Genomic DNA, 15646 nt, shown 5'->3' with positions numbered 1-15646 from the left:
GCGTTGAACTTTTTGGACGCTTACCATAAGGATGGTGACTCTTTACTCGATCGCATCGTTACTGGTGACGAAACATGGGTGAAACATGTGAACTGTGAAACGAAATTGCAATCAATGCAGTGGGGGCACACAAGTTCTCCCCAAAAACCCAAGAAATGCATGCAAACAATGTCGGCAAGGAAGATGATGGCGACTGTTTTTTGGGACAGAAAAGGTGTACGAGTAATTTTGGTGGACTTCCTGGAAAGAGGCACTACAATAAACTCTCAAAGGTATTGCCAAACTCTCCAAAAACTCAGAAGAGCAATTCAAAACAAGCGCAGAGGAATGTTGAGCTCTAAGATCTTGTTGATTCACGACAACGCCCGGCCCCACACGGCAAATGTCACTCGTAAAGTTCTTGAATCTTTTAAGTGGGAGTTGTTTCCTCATCCGCCGTACAGTCCCGACCTGGCACCGAGCGACTTCCACCTATTCCCAGCAATGAAGAAGTGGCTGGCTATGCAGCGTTTTGATGACGACGCACAGCTGCAAGAAGAGGTAACGAAGTGGTTGAAGGCGCAGGCGGCCGAATTTTTCGACGAAGGAATTTCCAAGCTCGTACATCGCTACGATAAATGCCTTAATTTGTATGGTGACTATGTAGAAAAGTAGTATTTGAGTGTGGCTTTCATCTGTATATAATAAAATTTGTTTCCTATACTTTGTTTATTTTTTTATTCCAAAACGTAATCTACTTTCTGGATAGCCCTCGTACATTTTCTCTCTAAGAGAAAAATTCACTGCATTTTTAAGTTTAATTAACCACACTGCAATGCCGTAAGAAGTGTAATTTCATGGCACCGAAAATACAGCGCACATCATTAAAAGTAATAATCTTTTCGATACTGCTATTAAAATATAAACAAATGTGTGGAGGTATACTTTAGAGCCTAAGCAAAAGCTTCCAAAGCGTAAGAGCAAATGATCTCATCGGAAGCCACACCCAGTCCTGAAGATGCATTTTCCCTATGAGCGTGTTGCCGTACAGCGCATTTTCCCCTGTGAGATGCATTTTTCCCTATGAGTGTCTTGCCGTACAGCGCATTTCCCCCTGTGAGATGCATTTTCCCCTATGTGCGTGTTGCCGTACAGCGGATTTTACCCTATGAGATGCATTTTCCCCTATGAACGTGTTGCGTATATGCTTCCCGGTTTGCCCCAAAATGTTTTAGAATGCACGGAGGAGAAGGAATGTCGTGAGTTTTATCGTGGAGAGTACTAGAGTACGTTAAGTAAGCGATTGAAAAAGTCGGGAGCTGTAGTTTAGTGCTTTGCCGTGAAGCTGTCGTCATCGTTACAGCCTGATAGCCTGAAGCCTGATAAGCTTATATTCTTAAAAGAAACATAAATATTAATATAATTTTATTATACGACAATTTACAGTAGGTTGAAAATGATCTCATACTTTTAAACAGCTTTTCTCACTTTAAAGCATTTTGAATTCGGAAATTTAATTAAAATATTTTTATTTATAACTATATAGTTGACGACACTAACAAGCATTATGAATCATGTCACTTATTAGCCAAAAAGGTCATTAGTCCAGAAGAGCAGTTTGTCTCGAAAAGGCCTTTTGCGTCGGTTCATTGTAAATGTACATTGCACTTTTCAAATTGATACACCCAAATGTTATCGCCCTGTATATTATTTAAAAAAATTAAATAATGAATTACTGCATGAATGTATGTATGTTTCCCGCATTGTGAAAAAGCAACGGTGCCTACAGCCATCAAATTTTGAATAACGTATAATAACGTATTCAGGTGCCCATCCGAATATGGGCACCTGAATGCTCGCATTATGAATTTGTACAGCTAAAGAAAGATAATCCGCGAATTCGCTACAATCAACAAGAGCAGTTTTCTAAACAAACTCTTAAAACAACAACAAGCTAACTAAAATTACACGAACTGAGAGGTTTTCCTCCTTTTTATAAGATTTTATCAATCTATTTTTATCAATCTATCATTCCTTTTTTGACAGTCCGATAAACCTCTTAACAAAAGGAGATTTTGAAGCTGTAAATGATATATTTCTGCTTTCAGTCTCGTTGTTTTAACAACTTGATATCATATGTGTTTCTAAGCGATAATGAAAACAATTCTCCTATAATTCTGTCTGAAAAAGGTAGCTTCAGACTCCATTTCTTATTTCTTAATATTAATCCTAAGCATGTAATTTCCAATTACAAAGCTTTTCAAAATCATACAGAGATGTAACAGATCATAGTGTAATATGAAAAATGCAGAGAGGCAAGCTATGCCGGACACGTAAGAATACAGAGGCAAGCCTGGGTAAATGGGTATTTCGGCAATTTGGTGAGATATCGCCAAGCTGGCAACGGTTTTGGCGGCTAATTTTTGTATCGAAATTTGGCGAGAAATGGAACTCACCAAATTTGGCGACATTTTGTTCCGGTGGTCCCTGTACCACCCTAATAACTATTCTAATTGAATATACGTAATTGATCACAATATTAGCTGTAACCGTAATTCGATCCTCATTTTGCCTTCCAGCAATTTCGAGAAGCAGAAAGCACTAGAAATATCTCGGAGGGCCGGATGAAAATTATGTAACGCGGGAGAGAACATCTGCTCTCTCCGGCAACTGCGAGTTGTTCCTTCAGCATGCGTTCGGAGTATTGAGATATCTCCGGGTTAGTTTTCTCCTTAGTTGCGCACAAACATCCATGCTTCTGCGGGATTCAAATCCGTGCCCTACGTCGCGGCAGTCAACGACGTTAACCACTACACCGGTTGGGCGGCAATATGCATGTGGCAAGTATTAGTGACATGTCACTCATCTAAGCAGGATGCATTGATTTACAATAAGCTATGTTGTAAAATTTTCAGCATGAGATTTATATGAGCAGAAATTCCAACTTTCAACCTACCTCAAATTCTTTACTTAATCGGAATATTATTTAAGTTTATATGTTTGAAAATTTTCAATAGGTATTTCGCTTTCAAGAGTGTAAAATCAAATAATAATAAATCGCAATTGGAAATGGAATTCGGGATTATGAAAATTCGAGCATTCCAATTATACTTAATTGCTTTATTTAATTATAATGGCCAGAACAGTTTGTTAAACTATGAGCAATTCCTCAGATATCTTGTTTAATTTCCGAGTATTCTAAGTTCTGCAAGTTGTATGAGATGTCGAAACTGTTAGAAAGTTAGGAATTCTTCATATCATTGATAGTTTAGTTAGTTAATTAAACTATTAAGGTTTAGAAATTTTAATGTGCAAGATAAATCGGTTAATTTAATTTAAGACGTAATTTATTGATAAATCTGAATTTTTAATTGAAGAGTTAATTGATGTCTGCCTGACTAAACATTTAGCTCTATCGATGAGTTTTAATTCCCGCTTTGATAAAGCGGAAATTTGATGCATTTTATTAGAAAATAAAAAGGAATATTTTATGGAATTTTTTGCGTTAAGATAATTTTTGTTTTTATTTTATTCTTTGTTTAACATATCAGCAGTTATTAAGGCAAATAATGTATTTAGCCTATACATTGATTTATTTTCATAAGAACTGTGAATTATTATGTTTTAAATGTGAAAGTAATGACAAAATTTGAAACAACTTAAAAGTATTTTGATTACTGAGTGCATTATCAGCTGATTGAGAAATGTGTAGTGAATTTAGCACTCACAATTACTTTGGTTTTGGTTATCTCGCGTTTAAGTTATTCATTGGTATTTATGCATTGCTTAAAGACGAAACAATGCTTTTTCAAATTCATTTGATGAAGTTGGAGGGAAAATATTTCTTTATTACATGAAAAAATTCATTTAATTTTGTTTAAAAAATAAAATGTTAAATCATTAATTAAAGGAACTGAGTATAATTGCTAAATTAAAGTATTTGCTTATATTTACATAACAAAACTTTTATGACTATTGCACATGAAATAATTTCAAAATACTACTACATTAACCAAGGCACTGCAATTGCTCAGCAATGTTTGCATAAACTTTTTTTTTTGGTTTAAGTAAATATAATAGAAACTTCATATCATATCATTAAATATATCCTAATTAATATACATTCATATGCAGCCCGTGCTTTACCAAAATAAATTAAACCAATCTAGTCATGTGAATTACTAATATTTACTTTACTATTTACGTATAATCATAATAATCATTTAATTCTTTCCACAAACAGTAGTTATTGGTCTTTTTTATTATAATCTATCATTTATCCAATCATGATATTTTTAACAAGCACAGATTATGGTTTCATACAAAGGAAGCCAGATGCACTTAAAACATGTTTTAAATTTACAGTTCGAGTTTGTAGGTACTTAATATGGTTTACGTTTAAACATTTAATCTTATTTAGAGTAATACTTAAGTGTTTTAACGTCTAGAGTATTTTTAACGTCTAGAACAGCCTCGAGCAGCTTGAAGTAAGTATTAGGCTACAAGTATAACGTAATACTCGATTATAGATTTTAGAGAACATAATAAACGTTTGATCAAATTATTTATAGAAGTGTTTTACGCGACTGATACTTTTTTGTATAATAAAATTTGAACTTGAATGCTAGGGCGAATTTTGAACCAAAAAGTTGTCCCGAAGGGTCCTATAATTGGAGGATTGGTATTCAAATTTCTAATTAGACTGCTATTCGATTTGAACCTTGAACATGAACTTCATTATACGTAGGTATTCGAAATAAGGAGTTCATTTTGTTTAATTATTTAGTTGGTTTCAAAATGACTGAGCCTATAGATCAATCTAGATACTGCCATCTCATTCTGCAGTCTTTCTTGTGTTTTAGTTGTTTTCGCTAATGGTGATATTCAGGCGTATTGACACGCAAACTAACTGAGAAAAACTCATTTGCAAGCTATTTTTATACATACTTCACTCTGAGTGGAAATTCATTGTAGTAGTAGTATCTAATATTACTCTTTTCTTTGACTCGTATCAAAAGTCTGAAGTTCATTTATAGCAGATAAGCAAAAATCTGTACTTAGAAACCACACTGGGCGTTTGCGAGAAACTAAGAACACAGGAAGTCAATAAGTGCTTTAAGGTTTTATAGCATCTGGTTGTACTTTTAAAAATTGGTCTCAAAAGCTATATAGCTATTAATCAGTTTCATGGGCTATTTCTTTTAATGATATTTAAAGATACTTTCCTTTCCAATCTCTAAACAAGTTCATTGTAGGGAATAATTAATTGTTCGCAATAAGAGCTATAAAAGTCACAAAATTTTGAACACAAATACGTAATTTGAAATATTGTTGTGGAAAACTATGCCTATTTTTAATATGCATAATTTTCGAATAAAGAAGGTCTTTCTCTTTCTTAGTAACTTGCAATGCCCAGCATTTCCAAAGGAGAAATATAGGTTTTTCAACCAAGTTTCCGAGCAAAATCTAATTAAGAAACACAATTAGAATTTGAGTTAATTGCATTAGAACTAGCCGCTTCCTTGAGCAAACGCGTAGAAGAAAATGGCGAAGAAGTTGTCGAAATTCGATTACACTGTCTTTTCTTATTTGCGCATCCTGGAGAAATTTAGATCAAACTGATGAACATTTTACAAGATGAAGCATAATCGTAAAATATTTTATTCTGGAAATAATCTTACAAAATAAATAAATTCTTACTGATCAAATTTTCAATAGATTAACATTAATCAGTTAAAACCATATGTAAGTCGTATGCCCATGCTTGTGGAACGGAAACTAAAATAAGTAATTCTGAAGTTTTCCTGATTAATTTACTCGAATTTTGTGACAGAAAACATATTATAAATACTTCATAAACTAATTTTAGAATTTAGGGCAAGAATATTTTAGAATTCATTTCAGATGATTATAACAGCAATAGGCGTTTAAAAACTGGAAGAAGGTAAGTTGCAATACAAATATTAAGCTGCAATTTAAAAAAAAACTTAGAAATGTGTTAGAAAACGCGAAATCACAGTGTAATTCCGCATCACTGTGAATTGTCGCAACTTAAAATATGCTTCAAAATTATTCAAACACGTTATTGAATGGTGTTGAATTCAGGTCTGTCGAGGTTTCATCAACGTTCTGTAAATTTCAGAAGAAAAGCTATTCGATTTTCATTTCAAGGAAATCCTGAAACTTAGGGAATAGGGGGTGGATGAGGTGATACGTAACTGCTCCATATATTTTAAAATTGCTCTATTGAATTATGATCTGACGACCTTGTTGATTAATGCGATGGAAATACATTCGCTTTCTATGCATTTGTACGTGAATACGGACGCATGGATCACAGCGTTCTACTCCATTAAACTAAGTCAAACTAACATGAAGCTCTAGGAGTGAGTAATAATAACGGATAGTAGAGGTAAAATTCACCGAATGGTCAATGCGTTGGTTTTTCATTATACCCCTATATCATTATTTTCCTTTATCTGTTGTTTGATGGATGGTAAAATGCAAACAGACAACATTTAAGATGAGATATTCTTGCAATGCAATGCGAATCCGATCCAATGGATGTGTTCCTATGTCCAGTGCAACTATTTGGTGCTGTACAGTGTACAGGGTTGAACATACTGCGGCCCTGGATGTAATGGAACTCAAAATACTTTATGTCAGTCTTTTTCGCTACACTTATCCGTTTATACAGTGTCTCACAAGGTCGTTGCTAAACTTAACATGGTGGTCTGCCATATCATGACAAATAATATTTACATTTGTGCATACATAGCAACTTGTGTCCGAAAGTGCGAACGGCTACCGCTAGAGGGCAATGTTCGCAAGCGTTGAGGGGAAGACAGAAAGGATGTCGAAAGAGGTGTTAATATGACTTTTATTAAAGAAAATGGTTAAATCACAGAGGTTGTTCAAAAGTCCTTCCATTCGCCCCAATATATGCTTCACAACGTCTACGCATAGATTCAAGGACCCGTTCAAATTGGGCAGCTGTGTCACGGATGTGCCGCCGCTTCCAGGATCCTGGAGACGGATCCATATCCGATGTTACGGTCGTCTCGTACGCCACGGTTCTTATATCCGGAGGCAGAAATCCAAGAGAGTCAGGTCGGGGTACGCAGTGGGTAATGCGACTGGTCCGCCTCTGACAATCCAGCGATCAAGAATAATCTTTATATACATGCTACACATAAGTCCTGTCGAGGTATTCCCGCACAGTGCTGCTAAAATTAGCAGACGCTCCATCATGCTGAAAACAGATGTTTCGATGTATAGCTGCTGGGACGTCAACCATCAGATCCGGCAACACAAAATGTCCATAAAGATCTGAGTTAGTAAGGAAATTCATCATTCTACTGCAACGTCTTACCCTGAAATGATCACTCTTCCAACTCTTTCATAAGCCTGCGAACATTCCCCTCTACCGCTCGCCGTTCGCATTTTCGGACACAAGTTTCTATGTAAATCTTACTTCTCATGGTATGACAGACCATCATGTTAAGTTTAGCAACGACCTATTGAGGCACCCGATATACATGCCGTACAGACCTTGCAGCTGCGCTTTATGTACGCTTGCTAAGCTATGTATGAAGCACTATATTTTCCAAATGAATACATTCAGAATTTTTGAAAGGATGACTTGTCTACATTGTGTCGACGGAAGACTTCTGCTGATCGCTGACATTCAATAGCCCTCCAGACGCTGCTACCTAAGTGTTTCGGGCTTCTCTGTTTTAAAACATATGAAGGTTAGGGGACGTACAACCACAATGGGAAGTATGTAAAGGCTGAAGGAACGTATAAATTCAAAATGTACAATAAATTCAAAATAGTAAATAGTAGTGCTAGACACTACACCATTTACTAGAAGCTAACAGGTTGACACAACAAATTGCATAGGCGTTAGGCTTATTGAATGGCCAGAATGCGTAGCCACGACTAAGATTTACAGCTGGAGGAAAAATAGCAGACGTGCCCTACACTAGCGAAATCACGCTCTATGTAACCTTCTCTTTTCGCCTGTTTAAATGCTCTCTTCTCTTAATTTGCATCCTGGCGAGGAAATGCGAGGGGAAATGAGAAGATCAGAAAAGATACCAAAATTAAAATAATTGGTTATTCAAACTAAGGGAAACCCTACAGTGCAGAAGTGTCCGTAAACGTTTTGTGCACTGCATTGCTAAACGAGGAGCTCATTTAGCAGATATAGTATTTCGAAAATAACATATCAAATGCCTTCAAAGCGTAATAGTATAAATTATATGTATGTAACTGGAAAAGTGTAGGGAAATGATTATGTGAAATATTTGCAGTTTCTTTTGCCCCGGCGTCAAGTGTGTTACGTCCAAAATGGGTAATCGAAAATGCCCCGCCCTGTAATAGTATCTTCCAATAGCAGACCGTTATCATGTCGCCCTCTAAACCTAGACCGTTATCATGTGCCCTTTTGTGCACTGCATTGCTAAACGAGGAGTTTGTTTAGCAGATATAGTATTTCGAAAATAACTTATCAAATGCCTGCAAAGCGTAATAGTATAAATTATTATGTATGTAACTGGAAAGTGTAGCGAAATGATTATGTGAAACGTTTGCAGTTTCTTTTGTGCTGGCGTCAAGTGTGTTACGTCCAAAATGGGTAATCGAAAATGCCCCGCCCTGTAATAGTATCTTCCAATAGCAGACCGTTATCATGTCGCCCTCTAAACACTGTCTAGTGAAATATTAATTCACTTTACCATCAAACGTTTGCATGCTTAATTGCTCGCCATTAATACATTTTTGTAAATAATTCTTTAATTATTATTATTATTATACTTGTTATTTCTATTATAAATTGATTACTATCTCTAACTATTCTTAAGAAATGAGACCAAAGGCAAATAATGAAATTTACTAATTCAAAGGAACACATTGGTCTAAAAGATACTTTTAAAGTACTGTCACTCTGCAAATATTAAAGCATTTAAAGCAAAATAAGGTAATATTTATAACAATCATTTCATCTCTGCGGATGTGTGGTATACAATCTGATGTAAATATTTCATGCTAAAAGAAAATTAAGTGTTCTGTTTGGCATACGACATCCTAAAAAATATTAAAACTTATTTCTTTGAAAAAATTCCATTGGTTTTTTTTTCTTTTAACAGAAAGGGTTCAATATGTTTTCCTACATTTAGTGATATAAAATTATTTACTAAGTTCCTAACTTGCAACGTAGAGGCTTCGAAGTCTTCAACGTAAGGGTGATCCACGCTAATGTTCTAAATGTGTGTGTGGGTGTGTGTGTTTGCGTTTATCGGATAGATTGCCGACATCCGAGATTTGAGTAAATATTTGGTCATTCCTCGCGTGTTCAAACATGCAGCGTATGAGATTACGTGCCCCGAAATGAGTTGTAATTTTATTTTCTTATTTCTTTTCTTTGTCCAAGTTCCTTCTGCTTTGGAGAAGAAACATTTGTATCATGTGATACACGTAAAAGAAGCTAAATGTACTTTTTTCCTGCTACAGGCATCTTTTTAAAAGTGTTTTTTTTTTTTTTAATTTTTTTAAAGAATCAAAACGGCTTCTTGAAGAACAATTCACGTTTTTCTTCACAAAATACCAGAATGAAAATATATATACCTAAGAAAATCGATATTGTCTGTATTTTCATTTGCAGTTAAAAAAGAAGCAGAATTTGCCGTGATACGAATTATTCAGATACTTTGTTTTCTCTATTTTAGTGCAAATAAATCATAAACGTTATAGGGTATATAAATACCATTTAATTTTACATAATTTTTTAATTCTTGTATTTATATTTAATTATGTTATGCTTTATTTTAGAGGTTTCGCATACAATATTTGCCAGGAAACGTCTTCGCGTTTCTAGCTTCTTCCTCTGAAATGTGATTACGGTGTAACCTTTTATTTTGGGAAAAAACGTTCGAGGATATACTACAAATAAATATCGTAATCCTGATGTTTGTGAGTAAAAATTAAATCATCGCATTAAGACTTTAGCACAAAAGTTATCAGTATTGCTCTCAGTGAGATGAGTCAGATTATTTTGCAGAAATATATTTTCTTAGTGAAACATATTCGTATTAACGAACATTTTTCTATAGAAAATTTTAAAAACCTTGAAGATGTTCATAGTTGCCAGTGTTTCAAAGCCCCCCCCCGCAACTACCACTGTTTCATACTTCTTTCGTGTATGGAAAAACGTGTTATAACCTTTTAAATAAAAAAAAAATACGAGGGCTATCCAGAAAGTAGATTACGTTTTGGAATAAAAAAATAAACAAAGTATAGGAAACAAATTTTATTATATACAGATGAAAGCCACACTCAAATACTACTTTTCTACATAGTCACCATACAAATTAAGGCATTTATCGTAGCGATGTACGAGCTTGGAAATTCCTTCGTCGAAAAATTCGGCCGCCTGCGCCTTCAACCACTTCGTTACCTCTTCTTGCCTTCCATCTTGCACAAAACTTGTGGTAACCAAGCTTTTCGCTGATGATTTCGTGCAACAAACTTCGCGAAATTTGTGGAAAACTCAAAGAAAGTTCCGTTATTGTGAAATTTCGATTTTCACGGACTTTAGCATCGACTTTTTCGAGAAGTTCGGCGGTCACTATGCTGGGTCTCCCACTTCGATCTTCGTCGTGAACATTGGTTCAGCCATTTTGAAATCTTATGACCCACTGACGCACTCCACCTTCAGTGATAATGTTGTCCCCATACACTTCACGAAGCTGCCGATAGATTTCTATCGGTTTACAGTTTTTTGCAGTCAGAAACCTTATTACTGAGCGCACCTCGCAGCTCGCGGGATTTTCAATTAACGCAGACATTTCAAACCGTCACAGTATCTGAACGGAGCACAGCACGAAACTCTCACTAGCACGGCTAGATGCAGACTGAGCTGCGCAACGCTCTGACCCCAAGATGGCCGCGCTAGCCCCGCCCCTAGCGGACACAGACGGAAACGTAATCTACTTCCTGGATGGCCCTCGTATATAGAAAGAAAATGAAATAGATATATAGAGCTGGCCGTTAAAATGGCTACAAACAGACGGATGTCATTAAAATTTCTAAATCTGTATCAATGCTAGAACATGTGAAGTATGCAAATGATTGGCTTCTCATAGCATGGGCACATTGCAGGTTATAGTAATAACCAGTCGAAGCAGTAAACTAGGGGTCTTCAACCCGTGACCCGCTCACGGCATTTTAGTGGACCCACATTTGAATTTGAGGAAACACGAAAGAATTTTAAGAAATTTTGATTTCGAAAATTGCCTTGTCAGCTTTTTGTCGTAAAAAATTCTTATTCTTGATATTTAAGGCATTTTATTGACATGCCTGATATTATTTGAGATAAAAGTCCTGAGAATGATCTCAATGATTTGAACTACTGCCTACTGAAAAAATTTGATGTGTACACCACATGACTTTCTTGTACGGAATATTAAATTATACTTTTTTTTCTTGAATTTTATTTAAACTTATTAGATTGAATTAAACCTACTTCGCGGACAGCGCATAATTAAACCTACTTCGCCGACAGCGCATAAACCAAAATACAATAAATACATTCTTTAAAATTCACTTTGTTTACCATAGCGACACTCTGGCGCTAGGTTTACTTAACAGTATTATATTTCATTCATATTATAACTCAGAATGCACAAAATATATATCATTTAAAGAATTATCTAATCGTTGCCACATGTTCTATTCAAATACTATAATAAAGCTAGAACTATGTATAAAAGAAATTAAGCAAACAAAACAAAACAGAAACAGTTTTTCACAGACGATTGAGAATTTCTCATTTAATTAATTCAGTTCTCACTTCGCGAGAAGGCAAAAATACATAAAAACTCAAAATATCTATATTAAAAATTACGAAGTAAATCTCAAAAGCTTATTTCCTCGAAAACATTCCAGAAAGAATTAAGCGATTTAATTGGCAATAATAAATGAGTGCGTTATCTTTGTTGTTGAGAAGCTAAGTTTCTCTAGATGGGCAACAAATCCACTAGTCTCCTGTTTCAAATGTAAACATCAATGGCCGCCATTAAAGACAGGCTTAGCGGCAATTAAACAACTTTGAAAAACTGCTGATAATTCTAAAAATATTGCACACAGATTTACTAAAGGCATAAAATCCTTAACCGGGAGATAAAAACAACATAATTTAATCATTTTTAAAGCAAAAAATGTACAATTTACAAACATATAAGTGTAAAGAAACTGAGATCACTGAGCCGGGTAAAAGAGTGGATATATATATAAATATATTTATATACGTTTGGTGCTGCCGATTGCAACCAAAATACGAGGTGCACATCTACATGTTATAGCAGCCCTATATACAAAATTTCAACGTTCTGAGGCTACTCGTTTTTGAGTTATGCAAGATACGTACGTACGTACGCACGTACGTACATACGTTCGTACAGACGCCACGAAAAATTCTCTTCAGAATTAATTTTAAAGCAGTTTTATAATTTTTTTGAAGAAAAGAGTATTTTATTCTGTCCTTACGTTACAGATATGACGCAAAAACATCGTTAAATTGCATTCGATAGCGGTCAAAATGGATATTTTCGTTGAAATATGCTGCCTGAAACTTTTCACGATTACAATACTTCCTTTTTACTTCGTACAAGGAAGTAAAAAGATCTATTTGTTCACAATCTGTATTATTTTATGAAAGCTTTTGAGACAAAATTAAACCTGTCTGTAAGTCAGTTGCTAAATAAGAATTCCACTGGCTTTCCAAAATTGGTGGAATGTGTGAAGAACTCTATAGCATTGAATTCAGATAATTATGTACAATGCAATTCAAATTTTAAATAGGAATTCAAAAGCAGATTTTCCGATTTTCGTGAAACTGAAACGTTTATCAGAATGTTATCCTCACCATTTTCAGTAGACGTTGGAAGAAGAAGTGTTCCACCTGAATAGAAGTATTCCACCTGAACTTCGATTAGAATTTATAGATTTACAGTGCTATTCTGCAGTAAAATGCAAGTTTCTTGAAAATCCTACATTAATTGAATTTTATTCGAAGTACGTGACTGAAGTCAAGTATCCAGCAATTCGTAAACATGCATCCTTCATGTATTTTGTCTTTGGCAGTACCTACATATGTGAATATCTTTCTACGGATTGAAACAACAAGATTAAACCGGATACTGAAGCTTTAATCAAGAATAAGCAATGTCAAATTTTGCATTAAAACTAAAGTAACTACCTTCTCCCGCCAGTAATTTAAGTTTTTTCTTTTTTTTTACCGTAAATGCATTTTGTAACATCGTTCTGCGCAATCATCTGTGTACGTTTTTTCTCATAGTTAAAAATATTGCAAAATATTTAAATTCGATTTCCATTTGACTTTTTGGAACCAATGTATATAAATACAAATCTGTAACACTGTCTCTTCGCTTAGAATCAGTTGTAGTGTTGGAAAACAAACCTCCCTTTTTTATATAAATTTTCTGACTACACTATTGTTTTGACAGACATGTGGCCCGCAAATCTTTGTGAATTGATTGATGTGGCTCTCGGGGGTGAAAGGTTGAAGACCCATAGTTTAAGGGATGATTCGTTTCAAGTTTGTCAGGGTTATTGGATTCATTTTTATTCTGAAATCACATTTACTTGTTTTTTAAGTTGTGTTTTTACATTCAGTTACCACTCCTTTAAGGTTTTAAGTTTATTTTGCCTCATGCCAGAAGAAGGAGCTGATACTAGCATGTTTCAGAATTTATCCGCGGGAGACTAGTATTCTTCTCCGAATGCAAATTATGGTATCAGGTAATTGCTGCTAGGGGTAATCGAGATCCACTAACTGCTATAAGAATTTCAAGTCGATATATGTAGTGCTATGGAAACTATCATAGCCATTCTATGGAAACTGGTTCCAGCGTATTGAAGTTCAGAAATAGTAATCAACTCCAGCACATGAAAAATCCAACAACGGTTCTTCAAAGTACTGGGGATGAGTGCTAGGCGGAAGCAAGCTTAGTAAAACAAGATAGGCAGCTCAAACGGGATGCAGTACTTTCAGCTTTATAATATCCTAAAAACTCGGGAATATTTTGGAAGCTGGGGATCATAAAGCACCAGCGGTGTCCTCGTCGGTGTTCCAACTCCGTATCTTCTGATAAACTCGACGTACTCCAGTCGAAATTTCAGTCCAGTCCAGTGTCCAGCCCAGTCCTCCATGGACCACCGAGTGCTGGGCTGGACTGCCCCAGCCCAGCCCAGCACTCGGTGGAGGAATGAGAAAAATTGCTTGTACTCTGTTCCACTTAAAAGGCGACTGGAGGGAAAGGGGATCCAGTCGCCAAATCTAGGAGATGATAAATTATCGTTCAACACATTTTTGTTCAGGATGCCACGTGTAATTAGAATCTTTCTGAAGCCGAGAAACGTGAAGAATTGCTATTGCCAGGATTTAAACTCCCGGTCGTTTGACGCTGGCTGGATGAATTACTAAAAAATGCCGTGGAAGCACGCGGCGAGGAAGAAGGAAAATACTTTTAATTTCTCAGTGATAAATCTACATTAATGTTTTCATAATTTTTGCAACCAACATGCTTGTCGTGCTATGGATGTACGCAATGTATGCTCGTTTATTAACTCTTTGAAGACCATAACGCCCCAGACGGCCTGTCATTCCAACGACCACAACCGCCCGAAACGACCGAAATTCTGACGTTGTTTTCTTCCCTCCCCTAAGGTATGCAGTAGCAGGTGCAGTTTCCCCAAATTCATTGTGTCATTTTATTGTTGACAGCTTACCCTAAAAAAGATTTAGTTGTGGTTTCTTTATCTTTATTTGTTAGGAAGTAGAAAGGATAGCATTTGAAATCTTCACTCTTCTTTGTGCGTTAATGGATGGGGAGGGAAGGAAATTACTGTGACTCTCGAAAACGTTTTCGGGCGGTTCGGTATTTTTATGCATATAGGCTAACGAAGACTTCGGTTTTCAAAGAGTTAATATTACCTTAATAATAAGGTAACATTAATAAACAAGCATACATTTATGGTGTTTCAGTAACAGTAGAAAGTGCAAGAAATTTTATGTTAATTAACCAATTATGTATAATTTCTACCCTTATTATAACTTCTCCTTTTCGTATCATTTACCTTAATGCAAATTAATAGCCAGTATTTAAACTAAAATTTTTGGATTTTAAAACAATTTTTTTCTGGCATCGCGTGCACACTAGGTGTTCTTTCCCGCCTCCTCTGCTAGTTGTAAATATTCTGCTTTGCATTTTATCGCTGCTGACACTTCATTTCTGAAGCTCCGGTAGAATAGTGAGCCAGGTTCCAGTACAGTATTCAGTTGTGCAGTATTTGAATACTGTTCCAAGTTTAACTTAAATTTGACAATTATATTTAGTTGCATCACAGTGACTTTTAGCTATATTGTAATACAAGAGACAGACACAGCGATGATTCGTTTCATGTCTGTTAGGGTTATTGGATTAATTAGCATAACCATATCAAGTGTAACCCTACAGTATATTTGATGTAATAGAACTTATTTATTATTTAATTGCATTTTCCCGTTTGAGTTAAAATTTAATGAGAGCAGATATTCGAAAGCAATTTTTATTATTAATTTAACATTTATTTTAATAAATGATTA

This window comes from Stegodyphus dumicola, chromosome 12 (assembly GCF_044657685.1).
Source record: "Stegodyphus dumicola isolate Sdum_Otavi_A_Nest chromosome 12, ASM4465768v1".
In the NCBI taxonomy this organism is placed as follows: Eukaryota; Metazoa; Arthropoda; class Arachnida; order Araneae; family Eresidae; genus Stegodyphus; species Stegodyphus dumicola.
This window is presented reverse-complemented; position numbering follows the sequence as displayed.